At 40.4% G+C, this 17,475-nt stretch overlaps 1 protein-coding gene across 1 annotated transcript in view; it reads right to left on the reverse strand.

The window, feature by feature from the left end:
* sema6e (sema domain, transmembrane domain (TM), and cytoplasmic domain, (semaphorin) 6E) overlaps positions 1-12,425 on the reverse strand; it is a 260,656-nt gene extending 248,231 nt beyond the window's left edge. Inside the window, exons 1-4 of the mRNA XM_047360694.1 lie at positions 12,329-12,425; positions 6,625-6,703; positions 4,478-4,590; positions 2,161-2,243 (exon numbers count right to left, since the gene is read on the reverse strand). The gene's annotated coding sequence lies outside the window, so the exon portion shown is untranslated. The remainder of the gene's footprint in view (positions 1-2,160; positions 2,244-4,477; positions 4,591-6,624; positions 6,704-12,328) is intronic.
* Positions 12,426-17,475: the final 5,050 nt, after the last annotated feature.

Consider the following 17,475-nt stretch of genomic DNA (forward strand, 5'->3'; position numbering starts at 1 on the left):
TCAGGTACTAGCATTGCGGCTGGGGGGGGGGGGGGGGTCGTCAGCTGGTTAGCTGACCCGGTCGAACTGTACAAGAAAGCCACATTCCGCGTGGGGGTAGCTCTCGTCACCTGAACATGCATGCAGGAGGACGTGCGATGCTGCGGTCCCGATGTTTGTAAATAACAAAAGTTCATAAAGTACTATTTATGTGAATTGTCATAAAATGTTTAAAGTTGGACTTGTTTCAAGATTTCAGAAATCACCGTCTTTATGTGCAGTTAGCGTTGGCTTTTGGAGAAACTAATCTATCTTCACCCAAGCTGATGACTGTAATTTCTCCACAGAACCACACTCAAGCCTTTAGAAAGGAGAATGCAAACAGAGCAGTGTATACATGGATGATTCACCTCTAACAGGAATGCTAGCGGACAATACTTGCTGTTTTGTGCTTTTTCCTGCTTGCATCTCTTGTTTTCCATTGAATTCCAAATATTCCTGATAGATTGAAGAACACAAAACACTGATATAAATGTAAAACTGATATAAATGTAAACTGAACATCTTTGGTGTGCTGTAGACAGAATGCTGCACACTCTTTCCCTTGTGTTTTTCATTTTGTTCTCTTGCTGTCATTTTCAGTTCAGAGCATGTGTTCTCCCAGAGGAACACATTTTGCTTTGTGCGAATGTAAACAAAACGTTACTTTACTTGACAAGAAATATGGGGTAATAGTTGCAGTTTCCCTCTTCTAGTGAATTTAGATGTTGTTTATCATCTACATCCTTCGCATATAAGGCAACTGAAAGGCAATGCAAAAAAGATAAGTGTAAAAATCTTATTCCAAATAGGCAACCAATTTTGCATGTCTCATTTTCATTTATACACACGTAACTTCCCAGCAGGGAGGTTTACTGCTAGAAATGTGCTCTGAAAGCGGAAAATGCCAGAGAAAGGATGCTGGAGAACATATGTCCAAAGTACGCAGGAGGCACAACATTATGCAGGAAATACAGTGTGGAAATCACCACATTTTTCCTACAGTGCATTGAGAATAGACAGAGAGAATCCTTGCTGTGTCAGAACTGAAGTGCATGTGAGAAAAAAGCTCAGTTCTTCATTTTGTTCCCAGTTTGCCACTGCTGTGTTTATTACAGATCTTGTTTTTTCCTACTGTCCCTGTAATTGCCTCTTTTTCCTCCTGTTTTTTTCCTTCTGTTTTGATAACCTCTGATGCGTATTTGGTGTGTTCTTAACCTGATTTGTTTTCTTTGCTCTTATTGTACTCTGCTTGTAGGTCTTGCTGTTAGACTTTTTCATGCAGTCTTCAAGCCCTCTCAATTTGGGCTTTTTTATGTTTTGTATTTTTTACCTCCAGGGATTTTTTTTTTTTTTCTGGCTGTAGTTTTATGTTCTTGCATCAGCCTACATACTAAAGCTGACTTTTTGCTTTTGCAATTTGTTGACTGTATGTTTTTTAAACATCTTTTGAAATGAAAACATAGAAGAGTTGCATGTCTGATTGCTTAAACATTCAAGATATATTTGGGAAAAAACACACACAACTTATATATGACATATATAGAAATTTAGCAGGATAATTAACAGGAACATTTCTTAATACAGTTGCTTGCAAACATACTATTACACATTAAACATTTTTACATTTTGCGATTTTCGACCTGTAATCTTCAAAATATGCATCTGCATTCAATCTCCCTGAGTCAGTACTTTGTCAAACAGTATCAGCACCTCTATAGACAGAAATCTTTGCTCAAAATATCTCAAGCTCATTCAGATTGGACGTAGAGCATCTGTGAACATCAATTCTGAATTAGATTTGGTTATTGCCGATTCTAACACATGAATACGCTTTGATCTAGACCGCTCCATTGTGGCTTTGATTGTATTGTTTGGGGTAGCTGTCCTGCTATAACATGAACCTCCACATCAATCTCACGTTTTTGCAGCCTCTAACAGGTTCTCTTCCAGGATTACTCTACCTATCCATCAACTCTTGCTGAAGAACAGCATCCTCAGAGCAGGATGCTACCATCACCATATTTCACAGTGTGTGTTCAAGGTGATATTCCTTGAAAGTGTTTGGTCGCACATAATGTTTAATAGTTATTTCTTATGTACAAGGTCTTCCAAAAACAAAAATCCATCCATTTACTATACCTGCTCATTGTCACAGGGTCGTGGGGACTGCTACCTTTCTCCAGCGGGCGTGAGGCGGGGTACACCCTTGACAGGTTGCTAGTCTTTTACAGGACAACAGAGAGACACACAGAACAAACAACGATACACATACACACTCACTCCTAATGCTTATTTAGAGTGACAAATGGACCTAATATTCATATTATCAGACTGTGGAGAAAACCTGTGGTTAGACACGGATAACATGCAAACCCCATGCTAGAGGTCATCATATAGCCCCCATAAATAGCTTTTAGAACATAAAGCTAGAACACTGTTTTCATCATATAATGTTGTTGCAGTAATGAAAGGCTGAATAAAATTTAAGAGCCTTTGCCACAGTAGAGTTGAAAGGTACGGAGCCCGCGAGGGGACATGGGTACGAGAAAGCTGTACATTTTGGAAGAGCAGCACATTTGACAAACTGCTCACAAAACATACAGCACTGATATGGCATTGATATGGTTTATTTGTCATATGTAGGTTAACACGCAGTCAACAATGCCATTAAATGCTTGAGATAAGAAGAACCATTCAACTCACTATAAAAACAAAACCGCTAATGGCGTGCAAAAAAAAAAAAAGTACACATCATGCAGCAGCAATAAGCAAATAAAGTGTCACAGATGTGGTTTCGTGCAGTATTATTGTCCAGAGTTCAGCAGTTTGACAGCTTGTGGATAATAACTGTCTTTAAGTGTGATTGAAGATCCTTTTATTTAAGGCAGATTTCACGATAAACTCAATAAATCTCAAAAGCGGGTCTCCCACAAAGTATTGCGAGATAATGCAAAGAGTATTGCGTGGGAACACAAACGTTTTGCGAGCGAACGCAAAAATATTGCGTTGCGACGCAAAAGAAAAACATTTCCCCATGTCCCCTCGCGGGCTGAGTAGAAAGGCTTCATTAAGGGAAAATATTAAATAAATACTTTGTGAAATAGAAAAAAATTGAATGTACCATTAATTGTATAATTTATTTTAATACATCATTAAATATTAAGTGTACCACTAATTACGTCATGTCGACTTTAAAATTATACTTAATTATTCAGTGGCACATTTAATTGCATAATAGTCCATTTCATGATATAATGGTACATTTATTGTTTCTAACGATTTATTAAATAAATTAATGGTACCATTAATTTAATGGCATATTTAATGTTACATTTCTTTCATGTTACATTTACTTAACTTATGGGACATTCACAACATTTATTTATTTAATGATGATTTTATTGTATTAAATTTGTCCAGTTTGACCCTCCATTCTTGATGCCTGTATAGGAGGTCATGTCAGAATTGTAATCAGGTGTTCTGGAGCAGACACACATCTAAAACTTGCAGGGAAGGGTTCCTTGAGGACCAGGGCTGTGAACCATTGAGGTACAGTTTCTAAATTGTGAAGGTAATGCCTTCTTGCCCTTTTGTTCACCAAGTACAGTTCTCTTGCTAGGTGCATTTCTCTTTCATTTCAGCAACTTGAAACATAAAAGTGATGTCATTGTTCAAAGGAAACAATCACTTAATAAATGAGTAAAATACAACTATGTACATTTTGTTTATTCAGCTAAGATAGACATGGTCTGTTTCCTTGTTTGATATTTTATTATTTCTTCATTATTATTCTTTTTACTTTAATTGGCCTTTACTACAGCTAAAAACAGGGACCTAACTGGTCCTTCAAAGAAATTGCCAAAAGACTAAATGAAGAAAACAAAAATGGGAGTGGCACAGGAGTGGGAGTCGTTCTAAATGGGAGCGGGACGGGAGTGGGAGTCAATTTACCAGGAGTGGGATGGGACAGGATTTTTTTATTTTTTATGCTGGCCTGGGATTGGGATGGGACAAGACATTTTTCTGTGGGAGCGGGATGGGACAGGAGAGAAAATCCACTCCTGTGTCAACCTCTACTGTAGACTAGAAAGTCTGAGATAGATGGGGTAAATATATTTCCTGTTAAAAATGTAGGATGACACCTGGCAGAAGAAATGTGACATGACTCCTGCAAAAGAAGACTGAATTAAAGGTGCTTTAGTTTAAGTTTGTTTAAGGTTTAGTTTAGTTTAAGAATGTGCAAATAGGTTATAGCATCTTTTTATTTTTCCTTCTCAAATATTTTATTGTTTTTCTGTTGAACTGTACAAGACAAATGTCATATTAAAACCACTCTGTGCTAATAAAGATTTCAGAGGATGTTGATTTATATTTGCTGCCGAACAAAGTGCATATCAGCAAAGTTTTTTATACCTCTGATTTGTCACCTGTTTGTGTTTCTGTTAATTGCACCCACCTGTTTTCCATGTAGTTCCTTTCAAATCAGTTGTATTTACGTTCCTGCTTTCTGTCCCTTTGTTGTCAAGGTGTCTGCTGTAGTCCCTCTTGTCATCTCCCTGGTTTTTGTGGCTGTAAATTAATTTTCCATTTATTTAAAGATATCCATTCCACCATTCGCCTGCCGATGTCCTGTTGCCACTTTGCTCCTTCAACTCCTCATAACATGACAACTACAGATGGATTAGTATAGGCTAATACACTGCTCAAAAAAATAAAGGGAACACTTAAACAACACAATATAACTCCAAGTAAATCAAACTTCTGTGAAATCAAACTGTCCACTTAGGAAGCAACACTGATTGATAATCAATTTCACATGCTGTTGTGCAAATGGAATAGACAACAGGGGGAAATCTTAGGAGATTAGTAAGACACACTCAATAAAGGAGTGGTTCTGCAGGTGGAGACCACAGACCACTTCTCAGTACCTATGCTTTCTGGCTGATGTTTTGGTCACTTTTGAATGTTGGTGGTGCTTTCACACTCGTGGTAGCTTGAGATGGACTCTACAACCCACACAAGTGGCTCAGGTAGTGCAGCTCATCCAGGATGGCCCATCAATGCGAGCTCTGGCAAGAAGGTTTGCTGTGTCTGTCAGCGTAGTGTCCAGAGCCTGGAGGCGCTACCAGGAGACGGGAGGAGGCCATTGGAGGGCAACAACCCAGCAACAGGACCGCTACCTCCGCCTTTGTGCAAGGAGGAACAGGAGGAGCACTGCCAGAGCCCTGCAAAATGACCTCCAGCAGGCCCCAAATGTGCATGTGTCTGCACAAATGGTTAGAAACCGACTCCATGAGGACGGTATGAGGGCCCGATGTCCACAAATGGGGGTTGTGCTCACAGCCCAACACCGTGCAGGACACTTGGCATTTGGCAGAGAACACCAGGATTGGCAAATTCGCCACTGACACCCTGTGCTCTTCACAGATGAAAGCAGGTTCACACTGAGCACATGTGACAGACGTGACAGAGTCTGGAGACACCGTGGAGAGCAATCTGCTGCCTGCAACATCCTTCAGCATGACCGGTTTGGCAGTGGGCCTGTAATGGCAGCCCTCCATGTGCTCGCCAGAGGTAGCCTGACTGCCATTAGGTACCGAGATGAGATCCTCAGACCCCTTGTGAGACCATATATGCTGGTGCGGTTGGCCCTGGGTTCCTCCTAATGCAGGACAATACTAGACCTCATGTGGCTGGAGTGTGTCAGCAGTTCCTGCAAGATGAAGACATTGAAGCTATGGACTGGCCCGCCCGTTCCCCATACCTGAATCCAATTAAGCACATCTGGGACATCATGTCTCACTCCATCCACCAACGTCATTTTGCACCACGGACTGTCCAGGAGTTGGCGGATGCTTTAGTCCAGGTCTGGGAGGAGATCCCTCAGGAGACCATCTGCTGTCTCATCAGGAGCATGCCCAGGCGTTGTAGGAGGTCATACAGGCACGTGGAGGCCACACACAATACTGAGCCTCTTTTTGACTTGTTTTAAGGACATTACATCAAAGTTGGATTAGCCTGTAGTGTGTTTTTCCACTTTAATTTTGTGTGTGACTCCAAATCCAGGCCTCCATTGGTTAATAAATGTGATTTCCATTGATGATTTTTGTGTGATTTTGTTGTCAGCACATTCAACTTTGTACAGAACAAAGTATTCAATGAATATTTCATTCATTCAGATCTAGGTTGTGTTATTTGAGTGTTCCCTTTATTTTATTTAGCAGTGTATATACATAGTCTGTTTAAACTAGACAGTGTCATGGCAATTTGAATGGAAATATTAATTTAAGAAAAACTGATTTATCCCCCAGCAGTTCACCAGCAGAAGGGATCTGTTTTACTGCTTTTATTTTAACATATAATTACACTAAAAGCTATAAAAACTATTTATAAAGGCTGCATCGTAGCCTCTTAAAGCTCACCCATGAAACAGGTTTATTGCCATCCCATCATCATTATCATTATCATTGTTTCAAAATAAAACATACATCTGCCTTCCAATGCCTTCCTCACCCTTCTGTACTTGATGAGGCATCAGAAGCTACAGCATCGCCTGAAGGCATGCTGATTGTTATGAGCAATCATAATCTTCCAAACACTCACCTCACGCAGCGTTTCCAACTCTGTTGACAGTTGTTGGCAGCACTTCAATCTCACCAGACAATAAAGAAGCGGGGAGACACTTGAAATGGAGTTCATGTAAAAGTCAGTATCCAATAATAATTTGTTATAAAAGTAAATATGTTACTGTAAAAAAGTGAACAAAATAGAAAAAGAGCAGTATGGGAGAAGATGAAATAGGGTGTGAAATGGGAAATGACTGTAGTAGTCTGAAATGCGCTGTTTTCAACATCCCTTTAGAAAATGATTGTCCCGGCTGTTGAAGGGCCCAGTTTACAGAAAAGAGGATTACACAGACAGATTATTGCAGCAGATTTATCAAGACTGCCCTCTAGAATAACATCAAGACACATTTAGAAGAAAACTGGTGTCTAGGCTGAGATGATGCAACTATATTTACAGCTCTTCCCCATTAATGTGAGCTTTGTGATATACCTGATGACTTAGAGGATTTCTAGGATTACTGCTTAGATATCTTCATGAATCTAATAAAAAGTGAAGTTAAAAAAACAACAATCATAACACCGAAGGGCCAAAACTTTCTTTTTGACACTCAAGCACAGAAAATGTAGAAAAAAGATAAACCTTGTCTGAAGTACTAATTCTATCTTCAAAAGTTGTCACATTTTACTGAACTTCCTGAAAGAAACCATTTTTTTAATATTCAGCTCTCAGCACTCCAAGATTTAAAATGACAGAATGTGAGAAAAAGGTCAATTAAAACCTGTCAAAATCATATGATTGGTGAGATTGCTTGAAAAGCACAATTTATTCACTGCTCAGGAGGCAACTTTGCAGATTTAGGCCAGCGGCGCAAAAATGATGTCTTTATTACGTTGCTTAGTTTTTATGGAAAAAATTATTCACAGTTGAGAAATACATGAAATGCAGTCTATGTTAATGAACTAAGAAGTTAAATTAATTACCATTAGAATGGAAGATCTATTAAACAGCTCATTAAGCCGTGAATGAGACCACTATCCCTATTTAAGAGGGACTGTATTTTAATAATTGTCTTTATTCAAAAATCAAACTATACCTCTTATTGTATTTTATGCTCAAATGTGGGACCATATATCACTGTATATATTTTTATATTGATGTTTTTTTAAGTGTGACATTGTTGGATTTAAAGCTGTTAAATAAGAATAAATGTTCAGCTCCAATATGCCACATTTTGCTGTGTTTTGGTAAAAATACAAACATATTTTACTTTTTGCAAAATTATCTCCCACTATTGCCTATTCAACTCACATTTCTACAAGTGCACCTCAATAAATTAGAATATTATTGAAAAGGTAAATTATTTCAGGAACTCAGTTAACTAGGTGAAACGCATTATAAAGAGTAATTATTCACATACTGATGTTTCAAGGCATTGCTTTTGTTAATTGTGATAATTTTACACTTACAGCTAATGAAAGCACGACATTTAATTTCTTAGAACATATATCCATATCAATATATATTTATATCTATATATATATAGATATAGATATATATATATGTATAGATATACATATATAGATATAGATATCTATATATATATATATAATTGATATGCGTATACAATATTTGCTTAATACTTAGTCCAAGAGTATTCTATCCTAATTCTTCATTTGATCTTAAATATTTAAGAAAACAAAGGTGCCAATGCTCAAAAACCAACCCTTTACAACACTACAAGTAAAAAGTTTTAGAAACACTGTCATTTAAGGGTTTTCTTAATGTTTATGACTATTTAAATTGTATGTAGATTCTCACTGAAGGCATCAAAACTGTGAATGAACACATATAGAATTATGAAGCAAATTAAAAATTGTAAAATAACTTTAAATTTTTTTATTTTAGATTCCTTACCGTAGCCACTCATAGCTGTGATGCCTGAAATATAAACCTTTGGCCGTCTCTCATTGCACCTCTGAGAAGTTCTTTCAAGACTCTTTGGTAAACTATTTTAGGCGACCACCTCATGAAGCTCATTGAAAGAATACCAAGAGATCAAAGCAAGGGTTGAAGAATCTAAAATATAAAAATGTTTAAAGTGATTACACGTTTGGTTTACTACATAATTTCATGTATGTTCATTTATAGTTTCGTTGTCTTTGGTGAGAATCTACAATGTAAATACTCATGAAAATAATAAGACCCATTAAGTGATAAAGTGTATCTAAAACTTTTGACCGGTAGTGTACATTGTCTAATATTGCATCTAAATTATTATTATTGGGCATAAAGGAGATGCACTTACCATTACCATTTCCAACTTCTCTAAGTGATTTTACAAATAAATACAAAATCTATTTTATGTATTTTTTAGTGTTACCTGTCATTTTGTTCTACCTTTTGTTTGTTTCTTTCTTAATCTCAGATATTTAATATTTAGCAGATACTGTATGTGCATTGCTGTTAATTTATCTTTTACAAATATTTTTATGTTTTTAAGTTTTTTCTTTCCATTCTTCTTATCTCCTCTTTTCTATTAAAACTTTCAGCACCTTAAAATTCTTTTCCACCCATCTCATGCTCCCTTTATATTTGCCATCTCAGCAGCCAAACCTCATTAAAGCAATGTGCAATACAAGGACGGCAGTTATCAAAAACACAATGAAGCCTGCTCTGCAGTTCAGGCTTAAGATTTGAAAAAAATTACACAAAAAACTATAATAATAGTCCCAGTCTATGAATATGTACACAGTGCATAGGGCAAATGCTTCCTTATGGCTGCTTAAGTGCTATATAAGAGACGAGATACCATCAGGTCTGCAACTGCACTACATATTCTGCCTTAAAATGAGCTCTGTACAGAGGAGCTGCACAGAGGCCAACAGTCTTGGGATCAGAATAACAGGAAGCCAATGAGGAGCAGGCAGTCCTCTCTGTTGATCATTTGCTGTAACACATTACGGATATCTGCTGTCTGGTCTAATAAAGACATTTGAAACCATCACAAGTATCAGCTTCAACAGAGTGGGAGGTGCTGTCACCGCTGGCAGTCACACGTTATTCCCACAACTGTCAAAATTCTGCGCCATTATGAATAAATTACAAATAAATATAGATTTCTCATCACTTTCACATAAAAATGTCAAGAGTAATTATTTTAAGCTACACCTTTCCATCAACATGTTATTCGGTCTGAAAAGAACAAAAGGAAATGTTCTGACAAAGAGATAAAGTAATATTTTTTAGAGTCAACTAAATCTTGATCTTCTTTAATATTTTGTTGTCTGTATTCAATTCACAATCTAATGTTCCCACGCAGCCAGACTTTTCACATGGATCCACTTGATGTTGAGCTTTCGTCTTTTCATTCAAGCAGTTCTGTTCATAATTCAACACAGATAATACAAAGATGATTTTGTTTTTGTGTAGTACTAATACATTTGTATAATTGTTCAGCTATTTGTCCTGGTTGGCTGGGGTTTTGAAGGACCAATGTGCAAACAGGAGTGTGGGAGCCGCATGGTGAGTTGACTAGTCTTTTAATAATCAAAACTAGTAGACTAACAAGCAGTACCAGGACGTGGACTACGGTAGTAAACAGGGACACGAAGCAAAGAGGAGGATCCAGTGGTGAGCAACGAAAACCAGAGAGAATAAACAAAAAAGCAAGGAGAAAAACCCAGTGAACTAAAATCATGTGGAATATGGAGCAGCTGGTAGCAGGGAGAATACAGAGCAACTGAAGGATGGAGGCTAATTAACACAGATAAGCAGCGACGTGGAAATACTGGAGGGAATCTAACAGAACTCTAAATGTAGGAGTACAAGAAATAAGTAAACAATGTGATGAAATAAAGAACATAAATATGGAGGAAACAGATCTACAAAGACATTCAAACTAAAACACATAACACAGAGGATTCCAGGGAAGGAAAAAATATCTAAACACAAGAATGAACCATGAACCTAAATAAGCATAAGAATACCAGCAACTACAGAACAAACAGTGGAAATCCAGAGAAACACAGGGCAGATCATGACGCTATTATGTGTTAGATTTGATAAAGTTTTCAGTATTAAACCAAAGCCATGCAGTAATGTAAATAAATAATATGTTAAGTAGTTTCTTTACGATCAAGGTGTCTCCATGGCTATTAACACTATTACAAAAACACAAAATCTGTAAAAAAAATATTACTTTGGCAGTTAAACAAAAACACCCTGTTACCATGCAGTTATCAAGTATTTGTGATTACTTGTAAATAAAAGAAGTACTGATTTCAAATAAGCTTCTCTAAGTTTCCTTTCCTGAAAGCATCATAGAACACAGTCTGAATGGTACTTCATGTTTTTAAATCACAAAAAGGCAGATTATGAAAAAGGGGGCAGGCTGTACATGTGAGTTCTTGAAATGAAACTCTTTGTATGCCAGAAGGTCCAGCATTCACATAATTGATTTTCAGCAAAATGTGAAGTGGCTTGGATGATATTCAGCTCTTCCAAGTCTGATGTCATGGTTTGAGTTTGTCCCTCAAGAGGAATTCAACTATATACTGTTGGTAAGGGTTACATGGAAAGGTGATGGATTTACCAATTGTGACCTTGTCTGCAGTACTGGAGGTGTTGTTTTATCTTCTGTTGTGTGGGAAGAGCTGAGGACGGAGGCAAAGCTCTGGAAATATTGGTGTATCTGGTTTCACCACCTCCTTGTGGTCATGAGAAATGAGTCATGACGGAAAAATGCAGGGTACAAATGACTGAAATAAGCTTCCGCAGTACAGAGAATCTCCTCCACTAAGAAGGTTTGTTATTCAGGGTAAATATGGAGCAGAGCTGCTGCCCCTATGCATCTAAAGAAGTAAGCTATTGTTGTTTGAGCATCCCACTAGGAGGAAACCCAGTTGACAGAACCAGAACTCCTTGGAAAAACGAAATGACCTAGGAGCACTTTGGGATCCCTCTAAACCTGGAGTGTCCAAAGAGCAGCCTGGGGGCCATTTGTGGCCCCTGGACTGATTTTGTGCTGCCCCTGTCGGCAATTAAAAAATAATGCAAATTTTGCCTGCCTGCACAGACAGGTGATGCAGATGCAGACTTATGACAGACAAAACAAATCTCTTTTTAATGGAAATGTTAATTAACACAAATTATTCATCTTTTAATAACCACAGTTTTGGATTGTCTTTAATTTTATATTAAACAGAAACAAATCTGTCCAGTGACTTTGACTCAAAGCAGATTTTGGAGCACCCAAATCTGCTTTTAATTCATTTGTGTAAAAAAAGAGTCTTTAACCAACAGAGTGATTCAGTTACTGTTCTTATTGAGAATGTTTTGAACGAGCCTAAAATAATTTTTAAACTGGCAAAGATGCAAAGTTCTTTTTAGGATTTAGATCAACAATGATTTATACATCCATTTCCTACAAAAGAATGTTGCACACGTTACTAAAGTTGAAATGACCTGGAGAATGTTGCTTGGGAGAGGGATGCCTGGGCTTTTCTTCTTGACGTGTTACCACTTTGACTTAATGTTAGAGGACTACGGATGGATAGATGGCTGGATGGAAGTTCATCCAATAAATAAAATTTAATATATTGTTCGGTACAAATTGTTTTTTTCACACAATGATGGGTAGAAATGGAGAACTCAAATGCAGGACGTAGAAAGAAAGTGAATGCAGAACAAATAGACTAGAATAAATTCGAACTGAAAATGCAAGTTATTTTACAGAACCTACCAGGGTGTTTAAGGTGGAAATGGAAACACAATTCGTGACCCTGGAAACTCTGACTTTTGACTCCATGCACCACAGTGGATTAATCTCACTTTGTTTTTTTCACCTGTGTTTTCCTGTTGTCAGGGCAACGTGATTGGAGGTTGGTCTACTTGTTTAAAAAACAGCAAAAGTGAGCAAAAATAAAGAGTGAAGCTAAATTCTATATAAATCAATTTTGTATTTATTTATTTTTTTCAAATACAGCTTTCCTGTGTATGAAGTAACAATTTCAGATTATATTTGTCTAATCTGTGTGGTAATAACATGTGATGGATACCATGTTTGAACATATGAAGAAAGGAGTGCCACCTGCAGAGTCATCAACTGAAAATCAAGATAAAAAGCTGCCACATGAACCCCACTAAGTTTGACTGACAGTTGATCTCACTTGGAAAGAAAAAAAATTAACACCGAAAGATGGACAAAAACTGACAAAGAGTGACAAAAAAATCAAACCACTGTCAAAGATTAACTCTTAAAGAAATCTTATTTCCTACACATCCAATGTCATCAGCGAGATGTGTTTTAATATCACAACCACTGTCTGTACAAATAAAGAACAAAAAAGCAGTTGATAACTTGTAATACAACATCCTTCTCCTACCACTTCCCTTCCTTTGATGTTTTGTTTATTTGCCGTTTTTATTCCTTCACCAACAGCCTAAAGAAAGAGTCAAGCTGCCATGATGTGACAGTGGAGCTGTCACCTCAAGGTGCCTGTGGGGGCAGTGGGCCACTGTGGGCTACAGGGTAAGAGGGGTTGTGGGTGGGCAGAGACAGTCAAATGCAATATTTTATTAAGTAGTATCACTTTAACCAAAGAGGATGAACTCTTTCATCCTGGCAGTCTAATTAGAGCAGCAGACAAATTTTGACGTGCTAAAACATACATGTATGCATGGGTTTAAGACCCATGCATGTAGGAGCATCAGAGTCAGCAGACTTAACATAAAAATGCGGAGAGGTGAAAATGACAAAGTCTTTCGGTCAACACCACCTTCTTTGCTTATAATCAACCCGTTCCGGTCCCAAACTTGTGTTTTATTAGACTACACTGAGCAAGCAGCTTCTGTTGCCTTTAAAGTGAAATCCGAGACCATTTTTATTCATTTTTGCAAATCCTATGCAACTTGAGTGAATATTTCTGAAATTGGCCAAAGGCAAGAAAATGTAACGCAGTAAGGGGTTCTTTTATACCTACGGTCATTCAGAATGCTTAACAAAAAAGGGTATACTTGCATGGAAAAAAATACATTGAAAATATATAAATTACATTAAAATTAAAATAGTTAAGATCTCATTAAACAAACTGATTAGGGGCCAAAATAAAGATTTCCCTTTACAACAAAGCTGAAGTAAACAGCCATGAATTAAAATGTGTTTGTGCACAACTCAGGTTTTCAGTTATCTTGTTGCATAAAGTATAAGGGGAGCATAGGGAGTAAGCTAAATGCTGCCCCCTTGATTAGTTCTTGTTCTGGGAACAGAGTAGGCATGTGTCTGGATCTATCATGTGGGCAATGTGGTCATGTACTCAGAGGGCCTCAGCTTAAAGAAGCGTCTGTGAAGGACAAATAAATCTTTGATATATGGTCAGAATATTTCAGCAACGAGATTCAAATAAACATTGTTACCAGCCCGGTTTTTCAAAACATATGTCTGTCATTAAATTTTAGTTGGCTACTAAAGCATTGATTATAGATCCATAAATATGCAAACTTGAAAGGTGGATGTCCAAAAGGCTGTCAAAAACAGGTAGGATATTTATGTGCACTGACCTACAGAAATATCTCTATTTGTATATACAGGTAAAAACAATATAGTTACACACACTGTATAAAAATAGAGCCTTTTTTTCTCATCTCCAAACAAATCAGAATAAAGTGTTCATGTTTTAAATGAGTTAGATTTTTTCAGAGGTTTACATGCATTTTCTTAGTATTCAGTAGAATTGCCTTTTAAAAAACATGACTTGGACCAAGTGCACCATCCTCTACTGAGGCATAACACCCACACTGTTTTAGTATCATTTCTGTTTCTGCAAAAAGACCACAGAAACCAACAAATCAGGTAAGTTTCAGGCTTTGACCACATACTACCATTCATCATATTAATAACAAGAGCACAATAACTCAGAAAAACATTTTATAACTAATCATCTTTCAGATAGTTCTAACATTTCTTTGACCTTACAAAGTATGGTTATGATCTGCTTATCAACAGTCCTTCCATTGAAAAAAAAGTTTTCCCAATGGCAAAATTGTATTGAGGTTTAGAGGAATTACAACGTCAATTTGGAGTTTAAATAAATAAAATCAGAATGACTTGGATCATATTCCACTCCACATTTATGACAGAAACATCCAGTTTAACATTTAATTGCCACTTTATTCACCAAACACAATGGAAGGCTATGATAGGTGATGGGTCAGACAAAGGGTCAGACAAAGGGTCAGACAAAGAGTGGTTCAGACAAAGAGTGGTTCAAGAATCCCTCATGAGGACCAAAATATCGAGGCACGTGACGTCGCCCGGTACGGCGGAGCCGGGGTCCCACCCTGGAGCCAGGTCTGGGGTCGGGACTCGTCGGAGAGCGCCTGGTGGCCGGGTTGCTCCTCGCAGGACCCGGCCGGGCCAAGCCCGAACGAGAGACGCGAGGCCATCCCCCAGTGGGCCCACCACCTGCAGGGGGAACCGTGAGGGACCGGTGCAAAGAGGATTGGGCGGCGGACGAAGGTGGAGACCTCAGCGGCCCGATCCCGGATGCTTAGGCTGGTTCTAGGGACGTGGAATGTCACCTCGCTGGGGGGGAAGGAGCCTGAGCTTGTGCAGGAGGTCGAGAGATATCGACTAGAAATAGTTGGGCTCGCCTCCATGCACTGCGTGGGCTCTGGAACCCATCTCCTTGAGAGGGGTTGAACTCTCTTCTACTCTGGAGTGGCCCACGGGGAGAGGCGGTGGGCTGGTGTGGGTTTGCTTGTTGCCCCCCAGCTCAGCTGTCTCGTGTTGGGATTTATCCCAGTGGATGAGAGTGTCGCATCCCTGCGCCTTCGGGTTGGGGAGAGGTCTCTGACTATCATTTCAGCCTACGGGCCGAGTGGTAGTGCATAGTACCTGGCCTTCTTGGCGTCTCTGTCGGGTGTGCTGGATAGTGCCCCTCCCGGGGACTCCATTATTCTGCTGGGGGACTTCAACGCACACGTGGGGAACGACAGTGACACCTGAAGAGGCGTGATTGGGAGGAATGGCCTAGGCAGGAGGTTGATGATCGACTTTGTTGTCGTATCATCAGACCTTCGGCCGCATGTTTTTGACACTCGGGTGAAGAGAGGAGCTGAGATGTCCACTGATCACCACCTGGTGGTGAGTTGGATCCGCTGGAGGAGGAGAAAGCCGGACAGACTTGGCAGGCCCAAGCACATAGTGAGGGTCTGCTGGGAATGCCTGGCGGATCCCTCGGCCAGGGATGTATTCAACTCCCACCTCCGGGAGAGCTTCGACCAGATCCCGGGGGATGTTGGAGACATAGAGTCCGATTGGACCATGCTCTCCGCATCTATTGTCGATGCTGCTGCCTGTAGCTGCGGCCGTAAGGTCTGTGGTGCCTGTCGCGGCGGCAATCCCAGAACCCGGTGGTGGACACTGGCAGTAAGGGATGCTGTCAAGCTGAAGAAGGAGTCCTATCGGCTGTGGTTGGCTTGTGGGACTCCTGAGGCGGCTGACGGGTACCGTGAGGCCAAGCGGGCTGTGGCCCGGGATGTGGCAGAGGCAAAAACTCGGGCCTAGGAGGAGTTCGGTGAGGCCATGGAGAAGGACTACAGGGGGAAGCAGTGCTTCGCCAACACTGTTTATAGTGGGGTGGGAGACTGCTGATCTCGACTGAGGACATTATCAGGCGGTGGAAGGAGTACTTTGAGGATTTCCTCAATCCTGCCATCATGCATTCCGTGGTGGAAACAGAGGCTGGGGACTCGGGGTTGGACTCTTTCATCACCCAGGCTGAAGTCACCGAGGTGGTTAAAAATCTCCGTGGTGGCAAGGCTTCGGGGGTGGATGAGATCCGCCCTGAGTACCTCAAGTCTCTGGATGTTGTAGGGCTGTCATGGTTGACACGCCTCTTCAACATTGCGTGGCAGACGGGGACACTGCCTTTGGATTGGAAGACTGGGGTGGTGGTCCCCCTTCATAAGGTGTGTTCCAACTACAGGGGGATCACACTCCTCAGCCTCCCTGGTAAGGCCTACACCAGGGTATTGGAGAGGAGAGTCTGACCGATAGTCGAACCTCGGCTTCAGGAGGAGCAGTGTGGTTTTCGTCCCGGCCGTGGAACACTGGACCAGCTCTATGCCCTCTACAGGGTGCTCGAGGGTTCATGGGAGTTTGCCCAACCGGTTCACATGTGTTTTGTGGACCTGGAGAAGGCATTCGACTGTGTCCCTCGTGATGCCCTGTGGGGGTTGCTCCAGGAGTATGGAATCGGGGGCCCTTTATTAGGGGCCATCCGGTCCCTGTACGAGTGGAGCAGGAGTTTGGTCCGCATTGCCGGCACTAAGTCGGACCTTTTTCCGGTGCATGTTGGACTCCGGCAGGGCTGCCCTCTGTCACCGGTCCTGTTCATAACTTTTATGGACAGGATTTCTAGATGCAGCCAAGGGCCGGAGGAGGTCTGGTTTGGGGACCAGTGGATTTTGTCTCTTCTTTTTGCGGAGGACGTGGTCCTGCTGGCCCCCTCTAGCCAAGACCTACAGCATGCGCTGTGGCGGTTCGCAGCCGAGTGTGACACGGCTGGGATGAGGATCAGCTCCTCCAAGTCCGAGGCCATGGTACTCGACCGGAAAAGGGTGGCTTCTCCTCCTCAAGTTGGAGGGGAGTTCCTGCCTCAAGTGGAGGAGTTTAAGTATCTCGGGGTCTTGTTCACGAGTGAGGGAAGAATGGAGCGGAAGATCGACAGACGGATCGGTGCAGCTGCCACAGTAATGGGGGCACTGTGCCGGTCCGTTGTGGTGAAGAGAGAGCTGAGCCGAAAAGCAAAGCTCTCAATTTACCGGTCGGTCTACGTTCCTATCCTCACCTATGGCCATGAACTTTGGGTCTTGACCGAAAGAACG

This window comes from Girardinichthys multiradiatus, chromosome 3 (assembly GCF_021462225.1).
Source record: "Girardinichthys multiradiatus isolate DD_20200921_A chromosome 3, DD_fGirMul_XY1, whole genome shotgun sequence".
NCBI classification, from domain to species: Eukaryota; Metazoa; Chordata; class Actinopteri; order Cyprinodontiformes; family Goodeidae; genus Girardinichthys; species Girardinichthys multiradiatus.